Raw genomic sequence first — 21,968 nt, 5'->3', positions numbered from 1 at the left:
CTTAAAATGATCCTCCCCCCTCAACCCCAACCCCCAAATCTACAAGAGAAGGCTGGAGCAAAGGCCAAGGGAAAAAACAAATAAGAAAAGTCAGGAAGGAACACTTTTGTGACTGAAGCTTAAAAAAAAACCCACACCGTCAACAAGATTAGCTGTCAATAGGGACCTCCCCAGAAGTAACGCTAGGATGTGACTGGAGATATCTTAATGAGAATTAGAGCACCTCCCTGTCATCAAGAAGCAGCCCTGCTTAAGGTAAATGAAATGAAAATCTGTCTAAAGTTTCAACATGGACACATGCTGAATGAAGATTTCTTGTTTATTTCCATATTATTCTAAAAAAGATTTGAGACAGCTCAAAGAATGCATTAACATTAAAAAGAGAGAAGTGGACAAGAAGGGGGAAAAGGGAAAATGAGGGAGAAAAGCAGATAATGCCAGATGCAAGCTTACCACACCAACTGTGTGCCGCAAGGCCTTATGCAGCTGTGGGGGGCGCCGCACGCCTGGCTGAGCCACCCTGCAGAGGGGAGCACCAAGGCTTGTGAGCGTCACAATGGCTCTGTAATACAGGCCAACTAGCTGCTCAGAGGAAACGCATTTGGTCCTGGTACCCAGACCTGAGGGGAAAAAATTACTACACATGTTTACATGGGTTCTGATGATGATGATGATGATAACAATGACAGCAACTTAAGCTTTACATTTAAAAATGGTTAAAATTTTATGTTATGTACATCTTACACAATTAAAAATTGGGGGGTGGGGGAGCGGATAACAGCACCTTACTTTCTCTGCATGTGTCCTGGGCCAGACATGTTCTAAGCATTTTATATGCTTAAAGTCACAAAATTCTCACAACCACCTTGTGGAGATAAGTACAATTATTATCCCCATTTTATAGATGAGGCCTCAGAACACTGAGGCAGCAAGAGGCTAAATAACACACAACTAGGAAGTTGCAAAGCCAGGATTCAAGCAAGTAAATCTAGCTCCAGGGCCACAACCATGACATCACCCCTCATCCATAAAGTTGCCTCCCTCTGGGGAAAGGAGAAGCAATTGCTATCAGCCAAGAGCAGTATCTGTCCATTAACTATCAGTTAAGTTTGTGTTCAGTCTTAGTCCTCTGGATCAGCAGCTAACCTTAACAGTAGTAGCAATAGTTACAATATCAACAAGGGCACTGAGACACAGGAGATAATATCCTCACAACAATTCTACAAGAGGAGCACTTGTAGATCGTAAATTTCATAAAACTGTTTTAATGGCCCTCAATAAAAGCAGACTGCATCACACCAATAATAATTCTGTAAAAGTGATTCTACCCCAGTCTAAAACAATGCAATCAATATATGCATCTCTCTGGTATTCTGGCTTGATTCAAGTAAAGATTCAGTTCAGTTCAGTTCAGTGGCTCAGTCGTGTCTGACTCTTTGTGACCCCATGAACCGCAGCACACCAGGCCTCCCTATCACCAACTCCCAGAGTTTACCCAAACTCAAGTCCATCGAGTCGGTGATGACATCCAGCCATCTCATCCTCTGTCGTCCCCTTTTCCTTCTGCCCCCAATCCCTCCCAGCATCAGGGTCTTTTACAAGTCAGCTCTTCACATGAGGTGGCCAAAGTATTAGAGTTTCAGCCTCAACATCAGTCCTTTCAATGAACACCCAGGACTGATCTCCTTTAGGATGGACCGGTTAGATCTCCTTGCAGTCCAAGGGACTCAAGACAGTCTTCTCCATCACCACAGTTCAAAAGCATCAATTCTTCGGTGCTCAGCTTTCTTCACAGTCCAATTCTCGCATTCATACATGAGTACTGGAAAAACCATAGCCTTGACTAGACGTACCTTTGTTGGCAAAGTAATGTCTCTGCTTTTCAATATGCTATCTAGGTTGGTCATAACTTTCCTTCCAAGGAGTAAGCGTCTTTTAATTTCATGGCTGCAGTCACCATCTGCAGTGATTTTGGAGCCCAAAAAAATAAAGTCTGACACTGTTTCTGCTGTTTCCCCATCTATTTCCCATGAAGTGATGGGACCAGATGCCATGATCTTCGTTTTCTGAATGTTGAGCTTTAAGCCAACTTTTTCACTCACCTCTTTCACTTTCATCAAGAGGCTTTTTAGTTCCTCTTCACTTTCTTCACTAGGGCTTCCCTGGTGGCTCAGACGGTAAAGCGTCTGCCTACAATGTGGGAGACCTGGGTTCGATCCCTGGGTTGGGAAGATCCTCTGGAGAAGGAAATGGCACCCCACTCCAGTACTCTTGCCTAGAAAATCCCATGGATGGAGAAACCTGGTAGGCTACAGTCTATGGGGCTGCAAAGAGTCGGATACGACTGAGCGACTTCACTCACTCACTCACTTTCTGCCATAAGAGTGGTATCATCTGCATATCTGAGGTTATTGGTATTTCTCCTGGCAATCCTGATTTCAGCCTGTGCTTCTTCCAGTGCAGGGTTTCTCATGATGTACTCTGCACAGAAGTTAAATAAGCAGGGTGACAATATATAGCCTTGACATACTCCTTTTCCTATTTGGAACCAGTCTGTGGTTCCATGTCCAGTTCTAACTGTTGCTTCCTGACCTGCATACAGGTTTCTCAAGAGACAGGTCAGGTGGTCCGGTATTCCCATCTCTTTCAGAATTTTCCACAGTTTATAGTGATCCACACAGTCAAAGGCTTTGGCATAGTCAATAAAGCAGAATCTTGCTTTTTCGATGATCCAGCGGATGTTGGCAATTTGATCTCTGTTCCTCTGCCTTTTCTAAAACCAGCTTGAACATCAGGAAGTTCACAGTTCACGTATTGCTAAAGCCTGGCTTGGAGAATTTTGAGCATTGCTTTAGTAGCCTGTGACTTGAGTGCAATTGTGCAGTAGTTTGAGTGTTGTTTGATATTGCCTTTCTTTGGGATTGGAATGAAAACTGATCTTTTCCAGTCCTGTGGCCACTGCTGAGTTTTCCAAATTTGCTGGCATATTGAGTGCAGCACTTTCACAGCATCATCTTTCAGGATTTGAAATAGCTCAACTGGAATTCCATCACCTCCACTAGCTTTGTTCATAGTGATGCTTCCTAAGGCCCACTTGACTTCACATTCCAGGATGTCTGGCTCTGGGTCAGTGATCACACCACTGTGGTTATCTGGGTCATGAAGATCTTTTTTGTACAGTTCTTCTGTGTATTCTTGCCACCTCTTCTTAATGTCTTCTGCTTTTGTTAGGTCCATACCATTTCTGTCCTTTATCAAGCCCATCTTTGCATGAAATGTTCCCTTGGTATCTCTAATTTTCTTGACGAGATCTTTCGTCTTTCCCATTCTGTTGTTAGGGGAAACCACTAGACCATTCAGGTATGACCTAAATCAAATCCCTTATGATTATACAGTGGAAGTGAGAAATAGATTTAAGGGACTAGATCTGATAGACAGAGTGCCTGATGAACTATGGACGGAGGTTCGTGACATTGTACAGGAGACAGGGAGCAAGACCATCCCCATGGAAAAGAAATGCAAAAAAGCAAAATGGCTGTCTGAGGAGGCCTTACAAATAGCTGTGAAAAGAAGAGAAGCGAAAAGCAAAGGAGAAAAGGAAAGATATTCCCATTTGAATGCAGAGTTGCAAAGAATAGCAAGGAGAGATAAGAAAGCCTTCCTCAGCGATCAAAGCAAAGAAATAGAGGAAAACAACAGAATGGGAAAGTGAAGATTGATTGTTTCTAACGCAGTGGATTGAATGTGTGAATGCAATTTTCAGAGTCCTGTTTCTGACTACTAGGTGTTTGGTAAGAATTAGGCAGCAATGTAAGTGAATTCATACTTGCTGGAGTGAAGCTATTCTATACTGCCAATTACAGGTAGACTATATACTTTTGTAGCCAATCAAGTACAGAATTAGGTTAATATGCTCTTAGGAAAATTAAGGAATCTAACCACTAAAGACATCTAAGTTGCAGCTAACCCAACTCTCCATGGAGGTGAGCCAAGACAATAGTTCCTCACAGGGTCAAAATTTTCCTCTGAAAGTGGTTCTGATTCAGCACCAATGTATAATGGGTGAGTGCCCAAATTCCATGCAATCACAAATCACAAACCCATGATTTGGACCTGGAAAATTCTCCAATAAACAGTTTCTCAACTTTTTACTTCAGCCATAAAATTACCTCAATTTTACCCATAGACCATCTACTTGAGATGTGTACCCTGAAGCTCTACAAATAAACTGGGCAGCTATCCAAAGTCATCACATATAAACCGATTAAATATCCAGGGACATCTGTGAATAAATAAGACGTGGGTTTTGGAGTAGTAGATATCTCACATCTTTCTTTCAAACTAGGAAGCAGAATCAGCAGTTTACCAAGGCCATCCCTCGTTAGTATAAAATGATTACATCATGAGTATACTAGGGCTAGGACGCGATTTTAAAAGACAAGCAGCCCAATAGAACATGAAAAAAATATGAATAAAGAAAGTCTTGGGGGAAAAATCCAATAAAAAGACATCAGAGAGATGATCAACTGTATCAATAGTCAGGGAACTTCAAATACAACAATGCTTTATACCATTTTCACCCACCAGACAGGGCCAAAATAGAAATGACCATTAATATCCAGAGCTGATAAAGTCAGGGGAGAGCAGTGACTATCATATACTCTTAGTGAAAGCATAAATTGGTAGAGCCTTTGGAGAAATGTTTTGAAAGGACATCAATGTTTTAAAATATGCATAATCATTAATTCCATAGGTATGTTCTCATACATATACAAAAACAAGTTCAAACTAGCATGTTTACCAAAATATATCTTGAAACAGAAAAACTAGTTTAAATGTCTATCAAAAGAGGGATGGTTACATAAACTATGGAAAATACATCTAATGCAACTCTATGCAGAATTTTATGTAAAGTAAAATGGCTCCTTCATATTCTAACACAGAAAGATTTTCATGATATTAAGTTTTTAAAAGCCTGTAATAATTCAAAAAGCTTGATCCTGTGGGTAGAGGGGAGGGAAAGAGAGGGAAGCTGACAACAGGGGTCTGAACTGGTCAGGACTCTTTCAGTTCCAAGAGACAGAAATTCAATATTCAAACTCACACAAGTTAGGCAGTTGAGTAGCTCATTTAGCCGGAAAATACAAAGTGGATCTACTTTAAGGTTCAAGTGGAGCCAGAGACTCCAACGACTCCATGCTTCACATGCAAGCGTGTGAGGCTATATGACTGTGCATCTGTGAGTGTGTCTGTGGTCACTCAGCTTCTGTCTTTATGTTGGCATTCTTTCCTATGGCACATAGGTTTCTTTACTTGGCCAAGCACACGCTATCTCACCTTAGCAACTCTAAAGGAATGAACCTGTCCCATGTCCAATATCTGCTTTTCAATCTCAAGGAAGGGGGGTCTGAACCTGCTTTGGTCATATGGCCATCCTGTAGCAATCACTATTTCCAGAGAAATGGAGTGTTAATAGACCAAGCCTAAGTCACATGCTCACCTCCTGGCCAAGGGGTAGGATATAGCAACAACTGGAAAGGGGGGAAAGGGGACACTACACAGCCTAAATTACCAGTATCAAGTTCACTATGGAGACTTTCACCTTTTAATTCTATATATTCCCATTTCCTTGAACTTATTATTTGAATATAGTCATGTATTACACATATGATTTATTTTTAATTTAAAAAGGAAGAAAATACTAGAACGTAGTCAGAAAGAAATCCTAAGGTCTAAAAAGTTCAGGGGCGGAGGCTCCTGCAGCGGTCGCCGATTGTGGGGTGGAGAGCTCCTCTGCGCCCCTCCGACCTGACTTTAAAAAAATAAATAAATAAATAAATAAAAAGTTCAGGGTTGGTGACATTAGAATTAAGTCATAGGGAAAATAAGCCTCATGTATAAATAACATGTATAAAATCTGCACTTTCAAATCCTGGACACTTGGCCAACATTTTAACCACCAGCCAGTCCTTATCAAACCAAGCATTAAAAGACAAACAGAAAATGGAGAAAACATATTTTAATTAATTAGCAATAATATGTTGATAAGAGGAAAAGAAAAGACTTCCAAGACCTGTAAAGAGAAATTTTAAGAAATCCTCAGACAGTACATGGCTTCTAATACAATCTGAAAGCTCTTTATGTCCTCTCTCTTTTCTCACCTTATAATCTTAGCAGTACATGAGGAAAAATTCTGGATCAGTTTTACTGAAGCCAAATAACACTTCCTACCTGTTTCAAATACCTACTCTAAAGGTGGTAGCAAACCATCTAAACTAAAACAACTTATAGTATCTACTCCTAGAGACATTAGTAAAAATTTCTCCTTTAACTGTCTCAAGAAGCTACCATTCAAAACTACAAGTTCTTTTCACAAATAAATTTAATAATAAAGTCCCCTTTAGACTGACACACAAAAACAATTCTTCTTTATTTCAATGACTCCAAGCAGGACGCTACCAATTCTAGTATTCATGGCTCTGAAGAAAGCCAAGTCTGCTATACTGTAGTGGGGCACAGATATTTACTATCACTGAATATTCATTTCTTGCCCACATTGCCTAGCTCCACAAGTAGTGCCCTGTGACTACTTTTGGCCAATGGGTTACAAGACGAAGTGACATGGGTCACTTCAGTGCCAAAAGCATAGTAACCAAGGAGGTTCCATGTTCAGGTATTGAGCAAACATTGTACTTCATTATTTTAACTACAGAATCCCCTCCACCCCACCTTTTTTTTTTTTAACATATTCCAAGGGATGATGCTACAAGTATCATTTCAAATCCTAGAAATCTAACTGAAATTCCATTTCCTGCAGGAAACCTACCCAGATCATGTTCCTGGCAACACGGGTAACACACTTACATGTATACTACAGTAAAGGACTTGAAATGCACTGTGGTTCTGGCATATATAACTAACACAATAAATGGTCTCTACTTCCTATTATTTACAATGTGGTTGGTAAGAAAGGTATAAATGATAATAAATTTCAAGAGAGTGCTAAAAATAAGTGCTAGAGGAGTTCCCCATATCTCATCTGGCAACTAAGTAAACCAGTTATATACTCCCTTATGACATTTTTTTTTTATTCGTGTATGACTAAAAGCAAAGGAGACTCCCTATAGGAATTATAATCTCCCTGAAGGATGGAAACTCTAAGGTACAACTACCTCATGGTGCCCCTTACATGCAAACAACAGGTATTCCATCAAACTTTATCTTCTATTGAGGAGAATGTGTTAAAAAATTAAAACAGAAATGTAGTATTCCTCAAGATATTAGGAATCTGTGTCTCCAGCAAAGCAAAGGAGAGAGCTGAACACACACAAGGTTTTCTATTATCCAAGGCAAGTGGAGCAAGACACTGGAGAACAAAGAGTCACCAGGTTACCCCCAGACTTCTGAACACAGCCCTTGACAGCCGACTTCTTGTGCTGTAGGACTTACAAGCCGTCTGAGCAACATCTGATTTCCAATTCAATTTCCCAAATACTCTGAAACCAGTAAAGAGGATTCCTAGATATGTTGTATGAGTATTCCAGTGTGTTAGTTACTCAGTCGTGCCCGACTCTTTGCAACGCCATGGACTGCAGCCCACCAGGCTCCTCTGCCCATGAGATTTTTCATGGCAAGGAAACTGGAGTGGTTTGCCATTTCCTTCTCCAGGGGATCTTCCCAATGCAGGGATTGAACCCAGGTCTCCTGTACTGCAGGCAGATTCTTTACTGACTGAGCTCCAAGGGCACACATACAAAAAAGGCCTATTTCTCTAAGTACATTAATAAGTACTTAAGTACTATCATGATTTAATCAATGTAAGTTGTCAAATATTTTAATATCTACAAGTACAAGACACTGCAGAGGACAGATAATAAAACATGATCCCCTTTGCCATTCTCATACCCTAATTTGGGAGATAGGATGCATGAAAACAAAAACTCCAACGTATAAATGCAGTATAAAGTGTCAAGTTAATAATAAAGAAAATAAATATTAAAAGAGTTCATCGAAGGAAGGGATTTTTTCAAATTTTACAGTCTGAACACTTAACAAGCAAGTTGGAAACTGAGCTGAGCTTTAAAGAATATGCAGAATTTCACAGGATAAGGGAGAACATTCCAGGGAAACGAAAAATAAAGGGTGGCAAACAGAGAAGCCCAAGGGATGTATAAGGGACAGTGCTGACGATTTTACTTTGAGCAGTTCATTAGGGGAGACGAGTGGGAAATGAGACCAGAAAAGCAAGTTGGTGCCAGACACTGGAAAGCTTTAAATGCCAGACTAAGGAACTTTATCTTGACAGTAATGAGGAGCCATTGAAGGGTTTAAACAAAGTAATGCAATGAAAATAAAAATTAGGATGATTGTTCCAAAACAAAATTTAGGACAGACTGAAGAAGCAACTCCCAGGGGACAGTGAGACCATTCTGGGGTACTTTCACAAATATCAGGCCTAGATTAGAATGACGACAGTGAGGAAAAAAGGAACAGATGTAAAGAGCAGATAGGACTTGGAAAGTGTTTTTAGCATATGTCAAATCAGACCTTAAGGACTCTGAAGAGCTGAGATTCAGATGCTACAAAGAGATTAAAACCACAACAACTGCAAATTCCAGCCTACCCAGCAGGGTGTCCCTATACACGAATTGATACTGGGCTCTTCTATACATTCATGCATTGCCATCTTCACACTCATACAAAAGATCCACTCTTTTTCACTGGGATTTTGGGGGAAAAAGTGGGAAATGATATCTAAAAGCTGCTAAGTGATAAAGACCAGGTAGTTGTACAACAAACAGATAGGAGCTCAAACAACTGTAAAGGCCAAAGGCACTGCAATCACATCTATTGCAAAATGGAAAAACAGACTGCAAATCCAGTCATACTGCGGGCCTAAGTAATGACATCAGATATATCCATTAAACTTGGCAAAAGACTAAGACTGGATGAATGGAGTTATTGAGGTCCCAGTCCTTAACAAAAGAGGTTCTTAACCTTTGGGGAGGTCACAGACCCTTTTGGGATCTGATGAATTTCTCTCCAGAGAAAGACTCATAGAATTTTGCATATACATAATTTCAGAATGTTCACAGACACCACTCACCCAAAGCCTAACTAGAGACTCTTAGTCCATGAATTCCAAGGGTTCTTAAGAACTCTTCCTAAAATTGGTAATTAAGAATTGATTATCTATTTTAATAAGTATATTGACTAAAAATGATCTGACTTAATAGGGCATGTATAATTATTAGTGTGTCCTATGTAATATTAATTACATATGTTGTACAATAGGTATCTATGTGACAAAAAATACTATGTATGCCAAAATAAATTAAAGCAATAATAAGGTCCCCAAAGAGATATACAAAAATGTAATAAATGTAACTTAAACACTTTTAAAAAATGGTATGTATGGTAAGTCATTTTACATGTTATGCAACACTTTTAGTTAATGGATGTGCTTGTAAGTGTCTTTGACTATGTGGATCACAATAAACTGTGAAAAATTCTGAGAGAGATGGGAATACCGGACTACCTGACCTGCCTCTTGAGAAACTATATGCAAGTCAGGAAGCAACCATTAGAACTGGACATGGAACAACAGACTGGTTCCAAATAGGAAAAGGAGTACGTCAAGGCTGTATATTGTCACCATGCTTATTTATCTTCCATGCAGAGTACATCATGAGAAACGCTGGGCTGGAAGAAGCACAAGCTAGAATCAAGATTGCCGGGAGAAATATCAATAACCACAGATACGCAGATGACACCACCTTTATGGCAGAAAGTGAAGAGGAACTAAAAAGCCTCTTGATGAAAGTGAAAGTAGAGAGTGAAAAAGTTGGCTTAAAGCTCAACATTCACAAAACTAAGATCATGGCATCTGGTCCCATCACTTCATGGGAAATAGATGGGGAAACAGTGGAAACAGTGTCCGACTTTATTTTTGGGGGGCTCCAAAATCACTGCAGATGGTGATTGCAGCCATGAAATTAAAAGACATTTACTCCTTTGAAGGAAAAGTTATGACCAACCTAGATAGCATATTCAAAAGCAGAGACATTACTTTGCCAACAAAGGTCCGTCTAGTCAAGGCTATGGTTTTTCCAGTGGTCATGTATGGATGCGAGAGTTGGACTGTGAAGAAGGCTGAGCGCCGAAAAATTGATGCTTTTGAACTGTGGTGTTGGAGAAGACTCTTGAGAGTCCCTTGGACTGCAAGGAGATCCAACCAACCCATTCTAGAGGAGATCAGCCCTGGGATTTCTTTGGAAGGACTGATGCTGAAGCTGAAACTCCAGTACTTTGGCCACCTCATACGAAGTTGACTCATTGGAAAAGACTCTGCTGCTGGGAGGGACTGGGGGCAGGAGGAGAAGGGGATGACAGAGGATGAGATGGCTGGATGGCATCACCAACTCGATGGACATGAGTTTGAGTGAACTCCGGGAGATGGTGATGGACAGGGAGGCCTGGCGTGCTGTGATTCATGGGGTTGCAAACAGTTGGACACGACTGAGCAACAGAACTGAACTGAACTGATAAGTATGGAGCAGATAATGTATGATTAGGGCTTCCCTTGTGGCTGAGCAATGCTGGAGACCTGGGTTCGATCCCTGGGTTGGGAAGATCCCCTGGAGAATGGAAAGGCTACCCACTCCAGTATTCTGGCCTGGAGAATTCCACGGACTGTAAAGTCCATGGGGTTGCAGACTCGGACATGACTGAGCGATTTTCACTTTCACTTTCATACACAGTACATATGTACGATAAAGCGCATGTATCAATACATTTTGATTAGGTAGATCATCGAATGCACAAAATACATAGCAATGGGATTATTTAGAATATACTTATGTGCAATACTAGTACACCACATGATAATAATGTTTCACTGTTCATGTGTTAACTTTTCAAGAAATAGTTTAAGTAGAATTTCAACTTTGGGTGCTAGTGGTGGAGTTGGAGCTTCTCTTAAGTCCCAACAAGAATGTTATCCTCCTTAACTGATTTACAATACCAGAGTAATAAATACTTATACTACAAAGAAAAAGAAAAAAAGAACCCCTCCTATATAACTGTGGTAAGTATTTTTATCATATATCCCACAGTTAAAAAGGTTTTGAATGAGAAGCCACATAGGTATATTTATTTATAATTTATATACATTGCTCACTAGACCAATAAATTATGTGCCTTATGAAGCATACATAAAAATGGAAACATAAAATGATACTTATTATAATAAAATTTACCATTTTTTTTAATTTACCATTTTTAAACATTTAATTTACCTATTGATGACACAGCTTGTGCTATCCCTAATAAATACTATTAATACTACCACCATTTTTGTTAAGAATAACATGTAAAAAGTCAAAGTCGCTCAGTTGTGTCCCACTCTTTATGACCCCAAGGACTACACAGTCCATGGAATTCTCCAGGACAGAATACTGCAGTGGGTAGCCTTTCCCTTCTCCAGGGTTATCTTCCCAACCCAGGGATCGCAATCAGGTCTGCCACATTGCAGGTGGATTCTTTACCAGTTGAACCACAAAGGAAGTCCAATAAGAGAGTGGCCCATACGAGGAAAAACATAATGAACACTAAATTACTTTTTAATTTTGCTTTCACATTTTGTAATATAGCAACTTAAAAGTCTGGTTCTAAATTCGGTTCATTTTCATAATAGGTAATTGTTTTATTTGGTTTTAACGGTAATCATAGCCCAAAAACATACTTCACAAAGACGAGTAAGACAAAGGAAAGAACTGCATCACACTTGCTGCACTGAGTAAACCTCCACATGATATTCAATCTTCAATCCTGTTCACCATTTATGCAAATGTCTTTGCTAAAATTCAGATAGTGCATTTCCATATTTCCTGATGACAATCAGTTGTTCTTACTAACTAATCAGATAGTAATGCCTTTTTAATTAATATATTCTCAGTTTTTACTAGATTTTTATACAGGTCAGAAAATTCTGTTTTCAAGTTCAAGTGTACATATAAAAATATTCTTAAAGTTTTAAGATCATATCATCTTCAGCAATTAAATCCAATAATAATGAAAATAATTCCAAATATCAATTTTGGATGTTTAGAATTGGAAATATCCAAATATCCATTCCAAATAACCTCTCTTCATAATAGTGGATTTCGTCTTGAAAGGTAGTTACTTTTCGGGTCACTGTTATGAATTTACCTATCATCCCAAAGCAACAGATTAAGTCTGTTAATTTTCATAAATATCAGCTAGGTAGTATATAATTCACAGACACCTGTGAGAGGAAAATGTCAGCAAATTTCAGACATTTGTATCTGAAATTTGTGTTTTCGTGAAAGAAAAATTAGTAAGTCATCTTCAGATTAGACAATACTTAAGTCCTTTGCCTCAAGATGACCAGCTAAACTGGATGAAATATTTTATAAAAGATCTGCATGGTGACTTCCTATTGCAACAATACATGTTAAGAGTCTACTATTTAAAATAATAAATCTAAAAAAAAAATAAAATAAAATAATAAATCTAAAAATCTAATTACCCATGCTCCTATGAACTAAAAAACATCACAGCTGACTGAAAATAAAGAATCTTTCAAACAGACCTCTAGTATTTCTCCCATTTCCCAGATAATTTTATATAAACCCTACTGTAGAGACCACTGCTCTAAATGTGCCTGGGCTCCCAAGGGTCAAAGCCCTCCATGAGTTCCTTCCAACCAATTTTCCTTACATGCTCTCAAAGTTCGAAGGACTTATCCTTAAAGGTAGTCTAATTATATTGTATCCATCTCTGAATCACTACCAGTTGGCAAAAGACACAACTGCAGCACATTCTGTGACACCAGTTGTCTTCAACACTGTTCCCTCAGTGTAATGTTGGCTAGCAATTCAGTCAAATAATAGACAGGGCTCGAACAAGGTCCAAGACTTTTCATGACATATCCTGCTTTAAATCCTTTCTGGAACATGGCAGGGCATAAATAAATCAGTAAAATAAATCATGAACTATATTGAGAGCCAGGGGCTTTCAACTTGCATGACCAATCTAACTTATACAGTGACATATATTTACATAAGGAGATGACATTTTTACACTTGAAAAACAAGTCTGCTGCATCATCTTAAGAATGCCAAATGATAACACACTGTTTAAAGAAATAGCTACTGGGGGGGTAAAAAAAAAGCACAAGCCAGTGAAAAAGATTTTGTACTAACTTCTACCAAGAAAAGGGAAAAAAAAGTCTGTTCTCAAATATACATAAAAATGAGTAAGTTCCCAGTGTGGTAAGCCTTACATATGGAATCATTTCAAAAACTATGAAAATATAAAATTTGGGGTGTAAAACCTGCCAAAAAAAGATCCACGTAGATTTGGAAAACTGGCACTTTTCATTTTCTTCCAGATCTACAAACTTCACTGTTCCTCACCACCTCCCTCCATTAAAATCCTTTAATGTCTTACAACTGCACCCGGAACATCTGGTTCCTTCTCCCACTTCAGCTGGTGCCACCTTCCTGCTTACACTTTCCCCCTTCATTACTCCCAAAATAACCCCAAGCTTTTCTGTCCTTTCATCTTTGCTATTTAATCTTCCTGAATATACTGCTCTCCTCCTCCTCACTCAGAGAGAAATCATCCCCTGCCTTCAATGTTCCCGTCCAACAACAAGCCCTCCACGAAACTTGCTCTGATCTCTTTTAAATGAAAATAATTGCTTGCTCTCCAGATTCCTCAAAGTATACTATTTCAGTACCTCTCTCATCGCACTCATCACATTTAATTAGTACTACAGGTATTTGTGTGTCATTTTATCACCTCTCTTAGGTCATAATCTCTGTAAAAACAGGATCTATATCTTATCATTTAACTTTTCTATGTTTTCACAACACAGCACCTTGAACAAGTACTCTTATAACTATGTCTTGAATGAATGATTGAGTACACCCTTAGAAATTCTAAAACAGATTTCCTGTACCATCTGGAATGGAGAGGGAGGGAGGACTTAAGACTCTGCAGAACAAGTATCTTTTCCCTAGTTTCCTCCAAACAAACTCAGCACAATAAAGCCAGTATTACACATACAGGTATTTTGAAAGGCAAGGACACTTCATCCTTCAACTATTTGGTCAAATACGGTATGATTATCTGTATATATACAAACACACTCACAACAGAATATCTTCTGTTAAACAATTGAATCTGTGCTTGATAATAAAAGCATGTAAATATTTTAACCATATAGGCAAACTAACAATGCAATATATTAAAGCTATCAGATTAAGACCAACCATTCAAAATACAAGTGGAAACACAGAGAATGACCAAGCAATTTATTTCAAATGAAAAAAAAATACCCTAAGCTCTAGCTATTCAAATACTAACAAAACTTGAGAGGCAGAATTGTATTGCTAAGACTCCAAACCAACCATTCAAAGATAAGCTAGACCAGAAGCACCAAAGAATCAACATTACTAAGTACAAAGGTGAGATCAGAAACAGCATGAAAATCTTAAAGTGATACTTTCATTAAGTAACTGCTTCATGGCTCCTGGGTCATCAGAAAGCAATGGAGACTACAGCCGTCTCTACTGCACATGAAGACGACAGAAAGGAGTCCAGACAAGAACAGAGGGGTGCAATGTGGCCACATGCGGCTAACACGCTTGGAGAGAAGCCAATGTAGAGGTATGTTGGAGATTCCAGGTCTCAAGACCTGGACTCAAATGTCAGCCCCAATACCAACAAGCTGTGCAATCGTATAACAGCCACTTAACCTTCCTTATAAAATATAACATGTAGAGCAAGCACGATACCTGCATACAGTGTGTCTCAATGTGTCTCAGAGACAGTCCTCAATAAACATTTACTGGCTTTAAAGGGTGAGGGCCATACAAGAAAAGCATATATTTCTCTCCAGGCACTTCTGTGCTTTTTGAGAGAGCAGCCTTAATTAATTTCTGATTAATACCTTATTATAATATCTGACAGCCAACTTTTGGCCAAAAAACAAAAATACTCCTTTCTTCCTACCTTATACATTACTCAAAATCTTACTAAAATTCTTAAATTTTTAAATCTCTTTGAAATAACTTTCAAACACAAAGAGTAACTCTCATTAAGAAGACTGGGAGCTGAATACCTGGGTTCCTGCCCAAGTAAAGACATTATGTTTACCCATGAAAATTAACATATTTGTCTGGCCTTAGTGTTCTCATCTATAACATTATTAACAAGGTTATTCCAAATTACCATTGAGGCCTCTTTTGCTCTAAATCTTGTGGTTCATGTTATCCCAAGGATTTTTTAATCTAATTAGGAAAACCCATTCAACATACACTAATAAGAGAAACTCTTTCAAAAAAATAAATAAAGGAGGAAAGGAAGAAAGGAATTTATTTATAGAACAAACTGAGTAACTGATGCTAAAGGAGTGCGATAAAAATCAAGCTTTCGAGAGAACATACCGGCTTTGACTGTTTTTGAAGATCAAAAGATAAAGATAAAGGAAACACTTTAAATAAAGAAACGAAACATGTATAATCAAAGAAGCAAGATATCTACAAGTGATTATAATACTTTCTTGTATAGCACTTTACAGTTTACAAAGCATTTCTGCATACACCATCTGCAATAAATTTACTGGAATGAGAAATATAAGAACAGTTTAAATGATTTACATTTGATAAATTTGTCCACAGAGTGTCCATTAAAAACAGTAATACCAAAAAATATTTCAGAAAAGAATTTTTTCATCATTTATATGTAGGATGAATTAGTCAGGCAAATAAATGCATGCAGGCAAACAGTTATAAATCACAGAATTTCAGCACAGGAAGAAATATGAACTCAAACCAATGTGTTCATTTAACGATGAAGAAATTCCTTTAAGGATAAAGGCCCACAGAGTTCATGTAACGCTAATTACTGTATATGCAAAATGACAGGACCAGACTGTAGAGGCAGAAAAAACAGAGAAATCCAAGAAACTGTAAAGAAAAGAATCAAATAATCTGATGAAGGATTAGACAGTGATGTGTTTAGGATATGGAATGTAGAATAAAGTCTTAGTACGTTCCAATATTATCTTCTTATTTAATATAAGTTAATTCAAAGACCACAACAATATGAGCTTAAGTACATTATTCCAATTTTAAGCATGAAAATCTGAGGTTTACAGTGGTTAAATAACTAGCACAAGGTTACACCCACTAAGTAGAAGAGCCAGGACATCATCCCTGTCTGAAGTCAAACATCCATTCTCAAAAGAAGCTTAAAAATTGCCTCAAAGTTACAAGCCAGGCAAAATTACAAGGCAAAAATGAAGCACCATTCTGGAAACATTGGATAATTCAGTGTTATTAGAATTCTGGTCCTGTTAATAGGTGCATTTCACCTCTGTACTGGCACCCAGCGTTACAGATCTGGCCTGTGCTTTCCTGATGCTCAGGTCCAGTACTTACCAATAAAGCCCAGCTTCCCTACCCTCCACACTGAAACATATCCATGGGGAGAGATTGCTGTTTAGTCACTGAATCGTGTCTGACTCTTTGCGATCCCATGAACTGTGGTCCTCCAGGCCTTTCTGTCCATGGGATTTCCCAAGGCAGGAATACTGGAGGGGGTTGCCATTTCCTTCTTCAGGGGATCTTCCCAACCCAGGGATTGAACTGGTGTCTCCTGCATTGCAGGCGAATTCTTTACCATTCAGAGCCTCCTGGAAAGACTAGGGAGAGATTAGATCAACTATATCTAAGATGAGGGTGACTAGACTGATTAATCTGAAGTCTTCTACAACTCCTCCAGTGATTGCAGCTTCACCTTCTAAGTATGACAACTATACTAAGCTTTTCTAAAAGTCTGTCATTTCAAGGAGCCTCAGCAGTACCGTGTTGCAGATGGGGAAATGGAGGAGGACACACAGATATACAACAATCCACTCTACTTGCATTTTAAGAATTGGACTTAAATGTTGGAATCAGTGTTTTGTAATAATTCTTCTTTTTCAACCAAGTATCTTGCAGAAATATAAAATAACCATTGGTACGTTAATCCAAATATGGTGCACCCACAAAACATCATCTAGAATTAAAGGAAAAAATCTGCACCTCTTCCTTAAACTAAGCAATCAAGAATGGCACACAGTTGCTATGAGGCTATTTTATGACCTCTGACACCATATGGTAAGAGGCACAAAATCTGACTAACAAAAAAGAGAGAAAGGAAGGTTTGAATTGACTAGACCTCATCTCTGATGTTAAGAAAAAAGGTCAGAGACCACACGGTCCATCCTTAGTGACCAACAACCAAGAGCTAAGCTACTGGTTAACCTGGGAGAAAAGCACTAAAGAAGTCCTTTCCTAAAGTCTAGTCTGTCCCACTTTTAGGAAAGCTATATGAGGTGGGGAGTAATCTGTATGGTTCTGCAGCCCAAACTAAATACAGTGCTCTGTTATTCAACTCCTGAAACACATGTACTTCACCCAGTCCCACCCTCTTTTGCACCGATATTTGGAGGTAATGTAACAAGGACCCCACCACATGTTTCCAGACCTCTGCAAGAAAAGCAGCTGATGGCCCCCTGAGAAACTCTGATTATCATAGGTAGAAAGTGAAAATCACGGCCAAGGGAATAATGAGCATCTTGGGATTTCCTCTACCCGATGACTTAGAAGATTCTATTCAGTGGTGTGTGCCTGTGTTGACCTCCCATACTTGCCCTAAAATGAAAGCTATTTTAGGCCATATGGTTTAAGACCAACCAACCCCAAAAGATACGTAACATATTCAAACAATGTGGAGTCCCTGGGGGACAGGGCAATAAAGACAAGCTAAAGTGAGGAATGAAGGTAATATCTAAGAGAAGGTATGTGAAATTGATGACAACAGAGATGTTCTTTAAAAAGAATTATAATCATACTGTGATATATAGTCCAAAAGAGAAAAGATTTTCAAAGAATGTCCAATATCCTTTCTTCCCCTCTCCAGCTTTCAGCACCTCTATGCCACCCTCATCACTTACTCAACATTTAGTCCTGATAAAGACTGATCAGTGGATTAGCAGGATCAAGAGTACATGAAGACAACATTTCATCCTGGGAACATCTTTAAATTATTTAAGCATGTTTACCACCCTTTCCTATAGAGCAAAAGCATGAAAATGTGTGAGTGCTATCACAATATGTACCAGTCAGCACCAGAGCAACCCAATCCTCTGCCCACCAAAAGATTAACACATACAAAGAAAACAGGAAATTCAACAAAAATTAAAGTTTGACCCTAGACTCCCTCAACAGTTACACTGTTCTTAAATATTGGCAGTATCTTTGTACCACACCCACTTCATGCTACCCTTACAGCTTCCTGGCATAAGCAAGTTCTTGGGATTATACAAACTGCTGCTTCTGTTTCCAGCCCAGATTTCTAGAAATGAAACCCTGGAATTGAAGGAGAAAGAAAAACAAATGTTGGCAGAAAGAGGGAGGAAAATGCATTGTCTATATAATCCCAGTTTAAATGGAACAATCACCATTAGTCCCATCAAGCACTTTTTTTCAATAAAACCACTTACCCAAAAATGCAGATCTAAAATACTCCCTTGGCTTAAACCACACAAAAAGCAATTTAAAAGATTCAATCCTACAGATTTTCTCAGAAAGAAATGAAGAAAAGATTAACTATAAACTATGTAAAATTCAAATTTTGCACCTTAAAAACCAAACTTCATCATGAGTTAACTAAATGAAATAAATCATCAGTGCAAAACGTCTACAAAAATCAAACGGAATCTCTGTTCTTATAAGCAGCACCCCTGCTTTTTCTCTCCATACCATATATTCCCTATTCGGGCCCCCTTTTTGATCCATTGTTTCCAAAGCATAAATTCTGAATAAGAAATAGAGGCAAACCATTTCCAAACCTAGTTCACAAAACCAAATTAGACCCACAAAGTAGAGGAGATATAAAAGAAACATTTGCAGTTGCATGTAGTTTACAACAAATAGTACAAGGAATGCCCATTTATTAAGCTAAATCAAATCCCACTGCTACCTTTAACCCAAAACTATTTCTAGTTCAGGAGCCAAAAGACCCAAGCAAATACTTTCTTTTCACATTATTCTCAACATGAAGAAATCTGACCCCCTTCCTACTACATCACAGCTTCTGTGAAACAAGCTGAGAGGCCCCTTTGGCCAACTTTTTTTTTTTTTTTTTTTTGAGACTAACCTTCAACCAATTCCAGAATTGAAGACAAACCTCAAATTTAACCCCTGAAATCCATCCCTTCAGCTGTAGAGTATAATCTAGGTTGCACCGCAGCAATGTTTTACACAGACACTTGAAGATTTCTTAATCACTGAAGTGTAAGCCTCAGCCCTCACAAATCATCGCCACAGAGATTACTCTTGGCATCAACAGAGGGTGCCGGGACTGCAATTCACTCAAGAACCCTTCATTCACCACCATCATACTCGACATTAAAAATTCACCATCTCAAAAGAAAAAAGAAAAAAATTAAAAAGTCACCTTCTCCACAAGGACACCTGCCTCTTCAACGCCTACAGTGAACGAAGTCAAGTCTGAAAAGCTAAAACATCCTCCAGCTTAAAGTTTTCCTCCCCACCAAACTCTGCAGCCACAGCAGCACGGACTGTCCTTGTCACACACACAGGCTTTATTGTCAAACCCTCCGTCTCCCTCTAACACCGTCAACTGAGGCAGTGTCTACAGTACATGGGAGTGACTGCTTCAAAAACAAACAAACAAAAACATAACTGGGTAGTAAGAGCGGGGATCCTGGTGTCCGGTTTCTCCCATTACTCTTCCAAGCGACTAGGAAAAGGCTCGAGTTCGGTCGGGCTGACCATTAACCCATCCCACCCCTCAGTCGTCCAGCCGACGTGTTTGCCCCCCCTACTCTCCACTCCTACCTCCTTTCAGCGGAATCTGACGATGGGGACCAAACCCTAGACACAACAGGAAAAAAAAATCTCACTTATCCATCCCATTTCTGCCTTCGAAATCCCTCTGTCTGGAGATGGGAAAAGCAAGTGCGCGGGGTGTAAAACAGAAGCGCCGTCGAAGGCTGAGGCTTACGGGAAGGCTCGCCACGGTCATCCCCATTTCGCAGTCCCGGCAAGCGAAGACTCGGAGAGGTTACCCGGCTTGCCAAGGTCACCGCGCTCGCCCCGGCCGAGGGGCGCCGGCGCCGACTTCCGGCTCCCCCTCTCGGCGGCGGCGGCGGCGGGGAGCGCCCGCGGGCTCGGGGCGCCGCTCCCCACGCCGGGCCGGCCGCCGCGAGCCTCGCGCACCCTCCGCGGATGCTCGCCCGGTCCGCGCTAACTAGGGCAACTGGGAAACCCGGGCAAGCCAAAGTCGCTGCTGCAGCAGTTTCCCTCCGCGACGCAGCCCCCAGCTGGTGCCCATGACAGCTGCGACCTCCGCCCCCTCCAGCCGCGCGAGGCCGAGGGAGAACTCGGGGAAAGTGGGAGGGGGGGACTAGCGGAGAGAAAGGAGAGCGGGGGGCGGAGGGGGCGCCAGCTGCTCCCGCCCCCTAGGGCCTCGGCGGCCGCGCGGCTCGTGACAGCTGCACCCACCGGGAGGCTCGGCGCCCGCCGCCCGCCACTCACCTGCTGCCGCCGCCTCTGGGCCGCGCTGACGGGCGCCGCGCTCTCCCGCGACCGTGGCGGCGCCGCCGCGGCCTCCGCTGCTGCTCGGGCCGGGAGCCCGCCGCCGCCGCCGCCGCCGCGGCTCTCCGGCCCCCTCCTCCGGAGCCAGGGGGTCCCCCCTCAGGGGGGATGCAGAACGGACCCGACGCAGGCTCCGCTGGACGGAGCAACAGGGAACAGGGCGGCCGAGGCGCTGGAGGCCGCGATCCGGCCGTCTAGGGAGAAGGCTTCGAGAATCGCGTCAAGACTCCCGCTCTCCTGGCCTGAAGAACAGGCATTTCAGCCGCTCTCCGCGGCCGCCATGTTCTCCTCCTCCTCCTCCTCCTCCTCCTCCTCCTCGGCTGCCGCCGCCGCCGCCGCCGCCACCGCCCCCCGCTCGCGGCCCCGCCCCCTTCGCGCCCCGCCCCGCCCCGCCCCGCCGGCTCCCGGTCGCCCCGCCCCGCCCCGCCGCCCGCCGCCCCGCCCGGCGCGCTGCCCCTGAACCCTCAACCTGGCTCGGCCGCCGCGACCCGGTGCCCGCGAGCTCCGACGGCTCGCCCGGGGCAGCCAGTGCCCCCGCCGCGGGGCGGCGGACCGCGGAGCCGCCCCGCGCCCCCTGCCGGCCGCAGGCCCTAGGGAGAGCTGCCGCGGTCCCGCCCCGGCCCGCGTCCTAACGAAGTGTGGGAAAGGAGGCCCTAACTCTTCCCCCTCCCCTCGGGGCGTTCCTCTGACTGCTGCCGGGAAGCCGCCTCGAACCCCAGGGCGCTTTCAGCTAGGCCGCCCGGCCTGCAGCCTCGCGCTGGCCCAATCCCGTCCGGGAAGGTCCGGAGCGGCGAGGGGCGCGGGATAGACCCGGGAGGAGTCGGGTCTGGCCTGTCCCTCCGTTGATTTCTTGTATTACTTAGAGCGAGGCACCTCCGAGGGCCTCGTTTTATATTCTGAAAAATTGGGAGTTGGTTGCCTGGATGATTTCACAGGCTATTAGATAAGGGAAAGAAAGATCATCTGCCCCCTTCGTTTTACAGATGGAAAAAAAAAATGTGACTGGAGCGTCTGGCTGTGCAGTTCCATGAATTAACCAAAATGTCTGTCATTGACAGAGCTTTCCCCGCAAAGGGGGTCTACAGCTTTCTTCTTTTCGACTCGCTTTTTAAAAATTTTATAATAGAAGTGCTACTTCCCAAAGTAGAGTGTTCCTTGTCACTGGAGAAATCAAACAGCGGCTGAACAGGCTTTATGAGCCGTGATCGCCTTATCACGTGAAAGCACCTCTCAGTTCCAGAGGCTGGAATGTAATACCTATGTCGTTCC

At 41.5% G+C, this 21,968-nt stretch overlaps 1 protein-coding gene across 21 annotated transcripts in view; it reads right to left on the bottom strand.

Moving 5' to 3' along the window:
- Positions 1-21,021, bottom strand: part of NCOA1 (nuclear receptor coactivator 1) — a 219,228-nt gene extending 198,207 nt beyond the window's left edge. For 13 of the 21 annotated variants that reach the window (XM_086325829.1, XM_086325833.1, XM_086325840.1 and 10 more), the window contains exon 1: positions 20,107-20,266. The gene's annotated coding sequence lies outside the window, so the exon portion shown is untranslated. Of the gene's footprint in view, positions 1-20,106; positions 20,267-20,639 lie in introns of those variants that run through there. The other 8 variants (XM_086325836.1, XM_086325842.1, XM_086325823.1 and 5 more) reach the window with 4 other exon arrangements.
- Positions 21,022-21,968: the final 947 nt, after the last annotated feature.

Source organism: Bos grunniens, chromosome 11 (assembly GCF_055505025.1).
Source record: "Bos grunniens cultivar Pamir isolate PY7600 chromosome 11, Bosgru_T2T1.0, whole genome shotgun sequence".
NCBI lineage: Eukaryota > Metazoa > Chordata > Mammalia > Artiodactyla > Bovidae > Bos > Bos grunniens.
Note: the sequence above shows the minus strand (reverse complement) of the source record. Positions and strands in the feature narration are given on the sequence as shown.